This window comes from Caretta caretta, chromosome 2 (assembly GCF_965140235.1).
Source record: "Caretta caretta isolate rCarCar2 chromosome 2, rCarCar1.hap1, whole genome shotgun sequence".
In the NCBI taxonomy this organism is placed as follows: Eukaryota; Metazoa; Chordata; order Testudines; family Cheloniidae; genus Caretta; species Caretta caretta.
In genome coordinates, this window is record NC_134207.1 from 158,984,330 (window position 1) to 159,000,744 (window position 16,415).

Here is a 16,415-nt window from a genome sequence, read left to right on the forward strand (position 1 = left end):
CAGCAAGGTCAATTTTAGCGCTACTCCCCTCACCGGGAAGGAGTATAGAAGTCGATGTTAAGAGCCCTTTAAGGCGACGGAACAGGGTTGGTTGTGTGGATGCATTTATTTTAAAATCAACCTAAAGCGGCTAAATTCGACCTAACCCCATAGTGCACTTTAACTACACCAGTATAGTTAAAGCAGTACAACCCCCTTAGTGTGGATACAGTTATACTGGGATACACACGGGAAGGGGAATAAGTCATACTGATATAAGGCACCTTTATACAGATATAACTGAGTCCACACTACTGGTTGTATCAGTATAACTTTTTCAATAAAAAAAGTCACCCTCCTATCCAAAATAAAGATAGTCGTACAAAAATTGTGTAGACCAGGCCTTAGTTAGTGACACTCTTCACAGTGATCAGCTGAGCTATGTTTCTGTTTTGCCCAACGTTGATTTTGTTTGTGAATTTCTCTTTATTTTCTAAGTCAAATCAATGTTGCTTTTATTTAAGATCATTGGAAGTGGATGTAGTTACTGAATTGTGCAGGAGTGCAAAAGGGGAGAGGGTGCAAGGAGCCCAGACCCAACCCCCTGGATGCGGTCCAGCCATCATTAATTATTTATTTATTTGTACCACCATAGCTCCTAGGACTAGTAATAGAACTGGACACCATTGTGTGCAGTACTCCAAAGAACTGAAAATCTAAGTCTCTGAGCCTTCTTGAGCACTGACACAGCTCCTGAGCGTTTCAGAGAGAGAAAAACCAACCTTTCAGGTGACGAATAAGGAAATGGCTTGGCACTCAGCCAGGGCAAAATGATTTGTGATCCCCTCTTCGACCCAAGCTGACATAGGCCAGCGTGGGCCAAATTACTGGTCTCTTACAAGTTACAGGGCTGAATGCAGGAATTTAACAAGGGGAACCCTCCCTTCTGTCCTCGTCCCATCTATTTTTAATTTCATTTACAGAGCATTTCCTCAATTTGAGCCTGCCCTATTTATAAACATGTATTTAACTGTCAGGCTTGAGTAGCTATAGAGTAAATGATACACATTTCAAACAAGTGCCTAGATGTGTATTTATTCAAGAGACTAGGCAGCATACAAATGAGCTATTCTATCTTTACAGCCAAATATTTTTCAATTTTATAATCTTCCATGAATTATTTTTCAAGGGAATTTAAATATTCCTCCACACTACTTCTCTGTAATACTAAGATTATTACCAATACTGGAAGAGCAGGACATTCAAAGTGATGCTCTGCCCTTCACTCACTCAGTGGTGCCCTTGGTTGTGTTTTAAAAAAAAAAAAAATCAACAAAACTGCAGGAGCTAAGGGACAGCATGTTAGTTCATTTTCTATCATATACTTTCCTGTATGTTTTCAGCTTTCTGACAACCATACTATTATTTAAACATATCACTTTCTTGTTGTGGTTAATATAAGCACAAGTCAGTCTGCCAACCTGGAATCTGATCCTACAGTTCTTACTCAGGCACAACTCCCACGAACGTCAATGGGAGAACTACTTGAGGCCAAATCTCCCCTCTCAGGGAAGGTGCAACAAATTTCAGATTGTGAAATTTCAGTGGGAACATCCTGCCAAGGGGATAAGGCCCTCAGAACAAGCAGGCGCGATGTCCCTCCTACCCCAGAGATGACCTGGGATGTCAGTGGAAACCCTGGTGACCTCTGGAGAAGGTAATGACATTCACATGGAGTTCTGGAGCGTCAACACACGTCCCCACATTTCTGCCAGGGCAGCAGTTTCCTCAGGAGCTTATGCTGAGGCTTTCAAAAAGAAAATGCTCTTAATTCCTTATTTAGGCAAGTAAATAAGTGACCTGATTTTAAAAAATGCTGTGCACCCAGTAGCTCCCAGTGGTCAGCATTCTTTAAAATCAGGTCACTTATTTTGTTGCCTAAATAAGGAGTTATAAGCATAGCTCCAGGCATTCAATTTGGGCCCTTCTTCCCAATATGTCCCTCTGACTGCTGCTCTCAATCCATACAAAACAATATCCATTTAAATTCCATGATTCTTATCCTGACACAAGGTCTCCAATTTGCTAGCTGTTGAATTCCTGATAAGCACTAAACTACTAACCGCTCAGGGAAGTTGTCACTGCAGTTAACTTGTGTTATAACTCAGGGGGTTACCCTGAACTCAAGTCCTGTCCACACGTAAAACCCCTGAACTCCAGTGTGGGGGTGTGTGTTGGCTGACCCATGAGTAGGTACAGGCCGCAGCTTGAATGGGTGCAACTCGTCATCTGCCAACACAATTGCTCTGTGTAGCTGAAGTGACATTGCACAGTGTGGCTGCTCTCCCTTTGGCTAGGCTAACTCTAGAGGAGTTAGTTCAAGTTATCTATATGCAAGTTGACCCGGCAGCGAAGGCAAGCCCTAAGAGGTGGCTTTCATCGGCAACCCATCTGCTGGAAGTTTCCTACCAGGAATTCATTTCAATAATGCATTTCTTAATCACCTTTATTGTAATATTGCAAAGGGCAAACTAACCAGCCATCTGCTGCATATATTAGAAGACTGGGCTAGCTGCTCCTTATGTGGGACAGAGTATGGTTACAACAGAGTCCTTTTGATTTCACTTGGTGTTTTATGTGCTTTGACCTCAGGCATTTTGTCATTTTTACCAGAAGGAACTATTATGATGAGTGCTTTTCGTTAGCCAGTATAAATCCTTGGCAGCCTATCACCTCAGCTTGACTAAGGCAATCAATCTGCCAGAAAATCACTACAGTATCATGGTCTGTGAATATTTTATGGTTTACTTACTCTAATTGTTCATTTCATGCCCAAGCACTTAGGTTATGCTGGTCACACCTGCTAAGCTATCTTGTCCTTTGTGATGCTAAAAGGCTGATTGCATGCTGCAATGTTTTCATATCCATAATTCAGTTAACTAAAGATAAGCTGGGACTGAAAAAAATTAATGAATCAACAAGCTTCCCACAGGGACGGTGCAATCAAAATGCTCACACATAACCTGCGCTCCTGTTCCCCTGAGAAAATATCTGTAGGTGTTCTGGATCTTGGGATGAATGTATTATGGGTTCTCAGAACCGACATGCCCTGCTCAATCCATTTTGTGCTAGCTTTTATGATGTATGCTGATGGCAGGCTGACAGTGAACTGGATTTTAATGTGGGAGACCTTCAGGTTCAACTTCCAGCTACTGTCAAGGGAAGTGTTGACAGTGAAATAAAAATTAATTGTAGCAGGTTTGAGACAGAGAAGATTCCTGCAGTATAGTACAGGGTTTGTATAACAGCCAGTACAATACTGGACATCCCCACTCAACTAGTGCAAATATCATCTTAAGGACCACTGAAGAGTTAATTTTCTATGGGCAACATAAGTGAAGAAATACCGTCACTAAATAACTGTTCATCTATGCTCCAAAGATGTGATGTCCAACAGCCTATGAAATATCTCATTTCTTCCGTCTGGTGGGGCTGAGCTAGAGACTGCATATTGCCTTTGCAACCCAAACTGGGTAATGACATTAATGTTCTTCTTAAGGTTTCTTGTATAATTCCTATAAACTACTGCACTTGAGAATCCTGCTGTATCTCTCTGTCTAGCTGCATTTACAGTATATTAGGTACATTTTAAAAAGGGCCAAAATAGACTCTAATATACTGATACAGGACTTGAGCCTACTTTCATTGACTTAAATGTGAACAGAATCAGCCCTGACTGAGACTATAATGGTGTCATTTTAAAAAAATTACTGGGTCATCATGGTTGAAATGGCAAAGTCATGGAATTACAGGAAGAGACATTAAAAGCCTCAGGCATTTTTCCATAACAAAATAACTTATTTTTCAGTTTTTCATCCAAACAAGTGAATATGGTTTTTGTTTTACTTTTTAGGTTTATTTAAAATGTAACTAACCCTTCATTTCAAGGGTTTCTTTCCGGGACAAAAGAAAATACATCATGTTTGTACTCAGTTATTTATTCATTTACATTTTTGTGGAAGCAGAGCCGTCCAAATTTGCAAACAGTACCTTCTGCTACAACTCCCTTTACAAACCGAGAGGGAATGAAAGAGATTACACACTATGGTAATAGCTGCTATGGCAAAACACAAGATGAATAGAGGCTGGGAAGTATTGGTGTTGTTCGTGCTGCTGGTTGCTCTGGTGTTTCACAGGCTGTAATTGGAAATGGAAATGCAAGGATTTGAAGTAAAGAAGGAACCCAAACAAGACTTGGGTGCCTCTTTATTAACTTCTAGTATCTAGTGTTCTGGTAACGTAGGGATATCACAAGCTGTGTTAGTCAATACATGAAGTTCTGCTCCCTGGAGCAGATAATAATTGTGATAGTTTTAGATCAATCCAGGGTATAAATAAAATAGGGTATGACATATTTTTCTGTTTCCTAGCAGCAATTCAAAGACTCTACTAGAATAATCCACAATAAAATTATATTCATATTATACATTGTTCCAGGTAAACTAATAAAATAAATAACAGCAACAACCAACAACTGATTTAAAGTAGTCAATGCTAATGGTCTATCATTGTCTTATTTGCATTTAATATGGTGTTATTTCCTCCTTACTATCTCCCATATATTTTATAAGGGAAATAAGACATCTTGAGACTACTTGTTCAATTTGCTTATACATACAAGACCAAACATGAATTCCAGTCCCTGTTTATATCTGTCTATGCCCATTTGCGTACTGCATACAAGATACGCTGACACATCTTGTATGGTTAGCATGCAAAATAATCCCATCCAAGAGTGAGTGTACACGTCTGTGATTTCAATATTCTGAGATGATACAAGGACAGTTTTTTTCGAATAACTGTTTGGACATCCTTCCAAGATTACTTATTTCAAATATTTAAATTTGTTCATCCTTTCAACTGCCTCTTTCATTTCAGTCATTTTCTGATCATTTGCTGGAAGTTTTGGAGTGTCTATGTGTACTTGCATGTCTGTTCTTTGCTATTAGGCTCAGTGATGCAGTTTCTTTAACGATCACCAGCAGCAGAAATCTTCAGTTTGTATCATCTGGAAACAAGGTATCCGTCTGACTGACAAATCATTCTATGTAATTTGAATGCGTCAGGGTGGTTGATGATGAGATCCAGCAGTAAACATAGCTGCCATTTACATATCCAGGAAAGCACTTGTAGCCAAATACAATTGCTTATAATTCATTTTGTATTTTTGGTAACTGTTCTTCTGCTGGTGAGTGACTTCCATGGGTAGTGGTTCTGCCTTCCTGGTGCAGTAATGCACCAAAGCCAATCTTAGATGTGTCAGCACTAGAGACAGCTCTTTATTAGGATCAAAGTAAGAAAGCTTGTGACCTGGTTCCTCTGTGATATGGGTCTTTATAAGCAAAATAGAAAGCCATGTCATGCTGCTTACCCCAAATTAATTTATTATCTTGCTTTAGCAGCTGTTGAAATGATGCCTTGATTTGACAAGTTTGGTGCAAACTTGGGCTCATAGTTAATCATACCAAGGACCGTCTTTAGTGTTAAAGTCATGTCTCAAATCCATATTCCTGACTGTAGTGAAATTAGCTAACTGTGTTTTAAGCACATCTGTCTCAATGTGATGTCAAACAACATATTTCTGGAATACAGATCATGGTTTTATCTAGGATGCCTTTTTTCCCCAAAGACCACTATGTTACAGCATGAAGGTTTCTACAGTGTTCCCCATTCGAACAACCAAATACTACCCTGGGTAGTTATCAATGATGGCTTCATCTCCACTGAGCACATTATACATCACATCAACCATATGTGGTACTATGCATCATTTTCTACTGAGACAGACTCCTTGTCCTATGTGCTCAAAGTGGTTGGTCATGATGGCTGTTTAGACAATTGTACTGCACCAAACCTTGACCTTGCAAAGAACATGCAGAAGAACTGGGCACTGGTGAGCTTAGGTGTAATGTCCTCAAAGGCAAACATGGATGTGTAATATCTTAAGGATCCAGACAAACTATGAGGCCATGCCTATGCTGATAAAGTGATTTACTTTTGCCTTTGGTTACCTGTAAGAGGTCTCCTTTGGTCTCTTCGGTAATGTTGAAAATGTGCATTTCAGTAACTGTGGTTGAACCTTGCATCAAATAGGCTCAACCATGGCTTCTGAGACAGTGCTGAAGTCCAGTCCAGTCCAGACTTGTAATTAAACGTTTTCAGTGCACGCTTTGCTGATAACTGTTGGTAGCAATGGGTAAAGTTCCTAGAGTAGACACAGCCTTAGACCCATGTTTTACCAGGCCTGTGCCAGACTTTCTATAATTATGTTCAAAATGATTTGTACCGTCTAAATTAGCAGCTAAACATTTTTCAGCATCAGCTGAGGGAGGGAGAGAGGGGCCACCTATGCAGTGTGCATTTTTTAAAATTTATATGAGGTCTGAATTCCCCTGTTGAAGACTTTTTCCATTACAGCTAGTGAGTTAACCCAATGTGCTGAATCTGTCACTTTAATGATGACCTCTATTTCGTAGGTGACAATCCCTGCTTGAGGTGATCACAGTGTGGTATATATTTTGGTGTACATAAAATATGGGTGATTTTTGTATCTAGACAAAGGGTATTCCCAAGAGACTGAGACCAGACTCCTTTGAAAACATCTGTATATTCTGTCAGAATATCAAGTTTAATATTTTCAACATATAGTGTACATCTAGCAAAAAATAGATTTGCTTTTGCTATAACACATGCTTCGGGTTTATCAAAATAAGTGTTTGGTACCTAGCATCCTCTTCATTGATAATCCGTACATTACAATCACACAGTAAGTAGCTGCACTTAATCACATTTTGCTCTACACAGACCAGAAAACATGAGTGCCACAAGTATTTCTATGTTTCTGGGAGCTGGCCAGTTTCTCAGTCCATTCGGACTCCAAAGCCTCTCTTTCAGTGATTCAGGGTTGTACAGTGTATTAATAATTGCACTGTGGGGTTGGGACTGAAGGATGATTGCATGGACAGCTGTCACTAGACTGAAGCAATTTAATATAATTTAGACAGGTGTGAGTTTTAAGCATTGCAACGGGTGGGTCAAATGAGCACTTTCAGGATGTATGTTTTAAAAATCAGAATGAATGGATTATTACACATGCATGTTGGGGTACACATACCGTCTGGGATCTGAATGTAGAACTTCAGCAGATGTCAATGGACATGTGTTACAGGCACTCAGCAAGAGCAAATACCGTCTACGGCGCTAACCATGTGAATGTACCAATCACACAGGAGTAGATCATACCCTCAAGGCACAGCCGTGCATTGGGAAGGGTGCAGAGCTGCACTACTCCAAGGGAAACTTGGGAAGGGATTGTGCTGGTGCACATGGGAGGTATGCAGATTGCACCATCCTTTGTTGGCCAGGGCCTTTGCTACCTCCCCACCCCCTTTGGAACATTATGTGCCATGGAGTGGGGGGAAACATAATAATGCACAGCCACTATCTAGCCTGTGGTTAAAAATATCTGCTAGCCACAGCTTATCACAGCTGACTTCACACTACGGCGGTATATTCTCCCCTTGATGCAGCGTGACCTTGAATGGGATTTGAGAAGCTATTTCTTGGTATTTAAGCGCAACCAGTGGACCACAGATACATCTGTCCTTTCCTTTAGCGAAAGGACTGCAAAACCTTCATTAATCAAATACAATTAATGTTAAACACTGACACTATTAACTCACAGTAAATAAGCTATATGATTATATTCATCCTGTAGGTCAGGCCCAAGGGGATTTGTCACAGATTTCATATTAGCCTCTCCTTCTCCCCTGAGACATCTTTTCCATATGCATGTACACACACACACTGATTTCTGGTAATCCCCATCAGGCAATAGCACAGCCAGATGACAACTATACATCATTTGTAAAGCCACCCTTCAGACCTAGAGCCTGACATAGGGTTGTGTCCAATCTAAAACTGCCTCTATTACTGTTTGGCCACATAGGATTCAAGAGTTTTCTTGGCTACGCAATCACGGTGGCAGCACCTGGTTTCAAAGTGGAAGGTACTTCTTCCCTGAATGTGATCACACTGGCTGGTCCCCTTCCCAGGGACACTGTCACAGGCTCCACCTTGTACAACTGGCATTCGAGATGGTTGGGGGAATCTCCAGCCAAACTGGCTTTGCTTTTTCACCCTGACAGGTTGCCATTTTGAAGCTGCCACCACATCGGGCAATAAGGGAGGGTGGAAGATGCAGCCCCCTGCCTTGTGGGCTGAGGAAGACCTCGTATTCTTGATGATCTGCAAGAGGGTCTTTGTTTCCTACAGACTGTGATGCTGGCTGTGTTGCAGCACAAGGAAGTGAGGGGAGCATAGGGAACCTCCTTAGCATGGGCTACTGCATCACTAGTGGCAGCACAAGACTGTGAGTAGCCTCCATGTGGCTGCCACCTCCTGTGGATGTGGGCAAGGAATGGGCCAGGATGGCTGAACCATCACATTCAAGCAGGAGCAGAATGATGAACCAGGATCTTTACATTCCCTGTCTGTTCCTGGAGAAGTGCCACTATATGCTGCTCTGAGCATGGGGCATGAGGGAAAGCCACAACAGATCACCCCATGAATACATATTTTGCAATGTCTTCATGGATATTAAAAATACCCCCAAAACAATTATTTTCAAAACATGAATACCTGCTTATTAATATAAACTCCTTAAATACTTTTGCACTTTGTGCCTTTTATAAAATGATAAACAAATTCACAAATCCACTCAGTACATTTCTTGCAGTTCATTAGTGCTGCAGGATTTCCATACTCTGATAAAATATCTGTGAACATCGTTACAGATAATGCAGTCAATATACATATACATTACAGTAAAAAAAGTAAAGCAAATATCAACTAATTAAATAATAAACCCCAAGAAAACCTAGTATGCACAGAGACTGGTTGCTACATCACCAGTGGCATAGCAAATATCTAAATCAGTGATACAGATTACTTTGTTCTACACAGATTGGCAGTTAAAGATAATAACCAGATTATAATTTTGCTGAACTGAATATCCAGATTTAGGTGTTGGCAGGAGCTTGTGGTGCTCGGGATGGATTATATACAGCAAGCCAGCACAGGCAGCTCCCTGGGGAACTCCCACTATTTCATTCTGAGAAATACCTTAAACCATCCCAGTCTAGAAATCTGCTTCCCCTCTGAACTTTCACACACCTTCGAGCTCTCTCTCTTTAAATCCCAGAGTATATGGGGCTAAATTCTGGTCTGGTACACAAGTGAAAACCCAGAGAAATTCCACTGACATCAACAAAGTTATTTCGAGTTTATATCTGTGTTGGGGAGATCATACTGTGACCTACCTCTGCAGCCCTACATTTCAGACTTCCACCAGCATAGCTATGTCGATCAAGGGTGTGAAGAGGTATAATTCCTGATCAACATTGCTGTGCCGGCAGAAGCCCCTAATGTAAATGCAAATGTACTGGCAAAGCTGTGTTTTTAGTGGTATACCTTGTTTCACTTTTGGGGAGTGGCTTTATTACACTAGTACAAAGTGCAGTTTTGCTGGTATAGATGCATCCACATTAGGTATGCTTTGACAGTAGGATTTCTCAAAACTAGGTGACTGGGCAACAAAATGGCAGATGAAGTTTAATGTTGATAAATGCGAAGTAATGCACACTGGAAAACATAATCCCAACTATACATATAAAATGATGGGGTCTAAATTAGCTGTTAACACTCAAGAAAGAACTTGGAGTCATTGTGGATAGTTCTCTGAAAACATCCACTCAATGTGCAGCAGCAGTCAAAAAAGCAAACAGAATGCTGGGAATAATTAAGAAAAGGATAGATAATAGGACAGAAAATATCATGTTGTCTCTATATAAATCCATGGTATGCCCACATCTTGAATACTGTGTGCAGATGTGGTTGCCCCATGTCAAAAAAGATATACTGGAATTGGAAAAGGTTCAGAAAAGGGCAACAAAATTGATTAGGGGTATGGAATGGCTTCCGTATGAGGAGAGATTAATAAGACCGGGACTTTTCAGCTTGGAAAAGAGATGGCTAAGGGGAGATATGATTGAGGTCTATAAAATCGTGACTGGTGTAGATTAAGTAGATAAGGAAGTGTTGTTTACTACTTCTCATAACACAAGAACTAGGGGTCACCAAATAAACTTAATAGGCAGCAGGTTTAAAATAAATAAAAGGAAGTATTTCTTCACACAATGCACAGTCAACCCATGGAACTCCTTGCCAGAGGATGTTGTGAAGGCCAAGACTATAACAGGATTCAAAAAAGAACTAGATAAGTTCATGGAGGATAGATCCAGCAATGGCTATTAGCCAGGATGGGCAGGCATGGTGTCCCTAGCCTCTGTTTCTCAGAAGCTGGGAATGAGCAACAGGGAAAGGATCACTTGACAATTACCTGTTCTGTTAATTCCTTCTGAGGCACCTGGCATCGGCCACTGTTGGAAGACAGGATACTGGGCTAGATGGACCTTTGGTCTGACCCAGTAGGGCCATTCTTATGTTCTTATAACAGTACCTTATGTGGCTATTTGTATAACAATAAAGCACCCCTCATGTAGACATGGCCAAAGACCCAAGGAGACATATGGGAGTTACTGTAGGAGTGGCATAATTCACTTTATGCAGTGTAATTTGGGGGGGGAAGTGGATATGTCTAGGCTAGGGAGTTACAGTGGTTGAAAGGTGGAGACTTCATTTGGAAAAGGTCTCCTCCAAAGTAGTTCCACATCTCTCTAATGTGGAAATTTTTTGCATCTGAAGCTTTGCACAGAAGACGCACCCTTCCCTTGGGTGGCCTTCTGGGCTTCAGGTTGGCTGGAAGACAGAGAAACATGTGCTATTCAGGAGGCTGTCAGGAGATGTTCCCCCAAAGTGCGTGTTTGACAGAATATACCCACGTTCACATCCTATACACTATCATACGTCTTGTGAGATATCATTTAAAACCTCACAATTTGCTGATCAATAATATGGCAAAACGCATGTAGCAGCATTATATGTGAAGTTATAAATATAAGCTGAGATCAGGACTAAAAGTATGTTTTCCACAGAAGTCTGGAGAGTAGCCTTAGAGACAAAGGGCAAGCTGATGACTCTGCCAGGAGTAAACAAGACCGATGGATCATTACTTGATAAGTGGCCATTCTTCGGCAGGAAAGGGGGTGGGAACAAAAAGCTACATCTTAGCAAAAAAACAGTATGGAGTTCCCCTCCTCACAGACTGCCTATTGCCTTGCTCTCAGCTGGAAATGCTTCTCAAAGCAGGGGACCAGATTATAAAAAGAAGGAGCAGACACCTCTCTCTCTCTTTCCCTGCCCATCACATTCTGTGCACGTGAAGCGACAAAGGAAGCAGCCACTGGACTCTGAGGAAGGGGCCTGATCTAAAGAGTTCGGTCAGTAAGACTGCCGAAAGCATGTGGTGAAAAAACTTTGCTTTGAATCTAATACAGTTTGTTAAGTTGGGTACCAGTAAGCATTTTATCTTTATTTTTCTTGTAACCCATTTCTGACCTTTAGACCTCATTATTTGTTCATGGGCCAAGGTCATACTAATTTAGAATAAATCTCTGTATATTTTCAGGTCTACTTATAAGAATTGCAATCACATTCTCAGCAGAGCGGAATCTGGAAAGCCCACTAGAAGCATCAGCAAGTCAGTCCAGATGCCTGGAGTTCGCAAGCAGGTGTATTTTGTATGCATACTTTAGTTTATATTCAGTATGAAAAATCTGTGATCTATATTTAATGCCTGTGCTTTCATTTTATTTATAGGTTTTTTAATCTAAAAATTATTGCAAAATATTTTGTTCATACAAGGGTCTAGTGTATCGGTGTCACTAACGCATTCTTTGAATCTGTAAATAAAAATAAAATGGGCAATATGACACTGAGATCTTGGGCAAAAGAACAGTAGACCAGATTCAGAGGTGGGTCTAGAGAATGTCTAAATTGGTTTAACATACACCTTCTTCCCACCTCTTCACAGTCTGTTAGATCAACTGATACTCCCTTTCATTCACACAATGATAAATGCGTATAAGTAGGTCTAGGGGAGTGGTCACAGAATGAAAGTGAGGCTAATGAAGACAATTACACTACTACTTCATCTTTAAATTTAGTCTCCTCTCTTGACGCTGCTAATAAATAGATTTATATAAATTTTAATGTCCAAGAGTCATGTTCAGTAGCAGACAAATTTGTTTCTGACACAGGGCTATCAGCTTTTGTCACCAAGATGACAAAGTCTGAGGTAAGGTTAATCAGACTACATTTTCCATTACATCTTGCCAGTAATTTTTGAAGAAAATATTGTTTTTGAGACTCTTCCAAGAATTGAGAAGACTAATGCTATCTTTGAGCATAAGTTTATGTCACTCTTTGGATGTTTTCTGTTCTGTCGCATTTCACAGTGATTAACGTGCTGCTAGTCAAGCTCTTTTGATTATTGCCGTCTGTGACATTTCTTCCGAGAGATCAAATTAATTTTTCAAAATCTATTACAATATTTTCAAGGATTCTGTCCCTTCCCTACACATGCTTACTAAGTGATGTTATGCTGGGCATTCCTATGAAAAGCTGAACTTTTCTCTGATGCACATACCTCTGCTATTATTTTAAAAATACGTACAAATAAGAATTTGAACAACTTTCCAATCTAGAAAAGCACAATGAAAAGGCAAAACTGGAGTGCAGCCTGGCCAGCCTCCTCTCTGTTCAAAGCAGTTAAATAATCAGTGTGATTGGTAGCAGCGCTCATACTCCAAGCACGTCAGCTGTCGTTCACTTTGATCAAGTGGCAGGAGATTTGAGCAATCGGACTGGTTAATGCTAAGTGACAGCCATTCATAGCACACAACAAAGTTCATCCCATTGTGCTTTACTGCACTATCCTAGGCCGTAATTGCTACATTCCCCTTGCCTCCAAACAGACTCAAAATGTATCAATAATATCAATCGAAAATGCCTAACAATGTGTAAATATCTATTTCAGAAATGAAGAAATAACCTCAACATTTCTTTCCCCCTTAAAATCCAGCCCCAAAACTGAATGGAAAAGTACACTTGCACGAAAGCTTGCTATCTGACAAGGAATTTATTATTTGTTGTTAATGTGATTTGTCCCAGGACAACCAGCATCTCAAATTTGTTTGCCTGGCATGAAAAAATCATCATCATCATCACCACTTACTTACATTGCAGTAGCCCCTTGGAGCCCCAGACAGGGACCAAAACCCCATTGTGCTCAGTGCTGAACAAAGACAGAACAAGAGCGTCCCTGCCCCAAATTGCTTATGGTTGTCCTGGTTTTTGGTTTTTGTAGTGAAACTAAATTTATATTTTTAATTATTCTACTGGCTCCTCGCTGTCTGTTTGAAAGTTCATTTGAAGAATAGTTCGGCCTACGAATAATCCGAGGAGGGGCGAAGACCTAAGATTGGCATCTGCCCTACTGAGGGTACTATGTAATCTAAAATGACCAGGAACATGTATGCTAGAAGGGTCAGGCAGAGGGGAAAGCATTAGGGCTGCCAGTTTTGGTTGGACGTATCCCTGGAGGTTTCATCACGTGACATCATTTTAATTAAAGGTTAATCTTTAATGCCTGGAGACTCCAGGACAAGCCTGGAGGGTTGGCTACCCTAGAAAGCATGCGAGAAGCAGGCTGGGGTAAGGATTCTGAAAGCAGCCTCCAGAGCAGGGGTGGGCAAACTTTTTGGGCGGAGGGCCAAATCGGGGTGCGAAACGGTATGGAGGGCGGGGTAGGGAAGGCTGTGCCTCCCCAAACAGCCTGGCCCCCGCCCCCTATCCACCCCTCCCACTTCCCGCCCGCTGACTACCCCCCTCGGAACCCCTGATCCATCCAACCGCCCCCCCGCTCCGTGTCCCCTGACTGCCCCCCGGGACCCCTCCCCCCCATCGCCGCGCGCGCCGCCGCCCCCTTACCATGCCGCTCAGCGCGGCAGGAGCTCGCAGCCCGGCTGCCCGCGCGGCGGCGGAACGGCGGGGCCGGGGTCGAGCCTCCCCGGCCGGGAGCGCAGGAGCCGCGCAGCGCGGTCCGTTTGCCCAGCTCTGCTCCAGCGGGCAGGGCAGGGCAGGGCAGGCCAGGCCAGCGCGCCGGGTTCGACAGGGGGCAGCTGCAGCTGCAGCCTGGGTGAGCCGGACTCAGCCAGGAGGAGGATGGAGAAGTAGGAACTGTCTGAGAGCAGGGCTGCGAGAGCAGCACAGGGCAGAAGCAGCTAGGCAGCCGCACGATGGGAGCAAGCGAGAGCAAGGGGCATCACTGGAAAGGGGCTGCCGTGGTCCGCCGAGTCAGCGCTGAGGGGGATGGGGGTAGGCACCAGAGGCGTGAGCGGTCTGAGACCCGGCCGGGAATCGAGGCAGCGGACGCTGAGCGAAAGACCAGCCCGAGGCGAGGTGTGGGGCAGCTGAGCCGTCACTCGCCGAGGAACAGCGTAAGAGAAGGGCTGACAGGGGTTAGAGGAATGAAGGCAAAGGGAAGTAAGACAGGGTCACTTCAGCCTCATCCACTTAAAAGTATCTAATCAGCTGTTTGCATTCCCATCAAGCCAAGTATCATGAGCCCAGAGAAAGGAAGCAGAGACCTGGAGACTTTTAGACCATCTTTCTCCCTCAAGTATGCACCCGATGAAGTGTAGCAGAGAGAAACTCATCACAATTAAAAGTGAATGTGTCCACTGTCTGCACAGAGCTAAAAGCAGTTATTTCGTCACATTGCATATTCCAGCCAGTTCAAGATGTCGTGGAGGGTTTTCAAAAGGGCAGAAAGTGCTAACTCTCATACAAGCCCTCAAGATTATGGTGGGAATCCCTGAATCCTGAAACTGTCTTTATTCTTTCTACTGCAGTCGTGCCTAGATCATGGACCAGAACCCCATTGTACTTGGTGCTGTACAAACAGAACAAAACTGAAGGGAAAAAACGTAGTTAGAGTATGAGAACCGCTCACATTTGAAATAAGAGCTAGGTCAGCAAACTTGTTTTGTTTTTTCAAAGACTATGCTGCAAAGAGAGCTACCAGAGTTAGGATGACACTAAGGCTATGTCTACTCAGCCCCGCAGTTTGGACTCTGAGGTTGTGAACTGCAGTGCCCGAAGTACTACGCTGTAAAACCTGTGTGAATGCTGCTGGCACAAACTGAGATTCCTTGTCTGCATTAATGGAATCCTGTTACCTATATTGTGGGGCACTGTAGACAAGCCCTTCGGAAGACTTTTCCCACCAATACCATTCCCTGAAAAAATATCCATTCTATTTTGATCTCAATACCTGGTGGTATTTCAATGACAAAGCTTATGCTAGTGAACTGAAGGTGTGGTTGCGGTAGTGTCCATACATGCAGAAATGGTTTTTAGTGGCAAAGACCACAAGAAGAATGTGCTATGAATTTGAGATTTACTGCTGTATATACTGCATTTTATGAAGAAGCAAAGCTTGTTCACTTTCTGAACTGTATAAAAAAAGAATTTCAATAGTGATTTCAAATACATTTCAAACCTTTACTTTCTACAGCCCACCAAGATGTTGTCTTTTCCTTATCATTTAATTTACATGGTAAATATGTACTAAAGATTATTGAAAGAGTCTCTTGTACATTTTACTGTAATAGCTATATCCAGGCAACAAACTAGTATCTCACTGCATATATACACAAAAATAAAAGGAGTACTTGTGGCACCTTAGAGACTAACCAATTTATTTGAGCATGAGCTTTCATGAACTACAGCTCACTTCATCGGATGCATACTGTGGAAAGTGTAGAAGATCTTTTTATACACACAAAGCATGAAAAAATGGGTGTTTACCACTACAAAAGGTTTTCTCTCCCCCCACAAACCCACTCTCCTGCTGCTAATACCTTATCTAAAGTGATCACTCTCCTTACAATGTGTATGATAATCAAGTTGGGCCATTTCCAGCACAAATCCAGGTTTTCTCCCCCCTTTGGCCCACCTTGATTATCATACACATTGTAAGGAGAGTGATCACTTTAGATAAGCTATTACCAACAGGAGAGTGGGTTTGTGGGGGGAGAGAAAACCTTTTGTAGTGGTAAACACCCATTTTTTCATGCTTTGTGTGTATAAAAAGATCTTCTACACTTTCCACAGTATGCATCCGATGAAGTGAGCTGTAGCTCACGAAAGGTTATGCTCAAATAAATTGGTTAGTCTCTAAGGTGCCACAAGTACTCCTTTTCTTTTTGCGAATACAGACTAACACGGCTGTTACTCTGAAACCTGCATATATACTGTAGACTTATATAGATCATTGGATTTTCTTTTCATGTACTTTATCACAGTAAAGTTTAACAATACCAGCACAAAATAATAAAAGCTTTGTCACATGA

General features: G+C 42.0%; 1 protein-coding gene across 22 annotated transcripts in view; it reads right to left on the reverse strand.

Moving 5' to 3' along the window:
- The window catches only part of LOC125631898 (poly(rC)-binding protein 3-like), a 724,175-nt gene that overhangs the window by 311,958 nt on the left and 395,802 nt on the right, over positions 1-16,415 (reverse strand). Inside the window, exon 1 of one of the 22 annotated variants that reach the window (XM_075125535.1) lies at positions 13,990-14,062. The exons of the other annotated variants lie outside the window; for them this stretch is intronic. The gene's annotated coding sequence lies outside the window, so the exon portion shown is untranslated. Of the gene's footprint in view, positions 1-13,989; positions 14,063-16,415 lie in introns of those variants that run through there. 22 annotated transcript variants of the gene reach the window in all.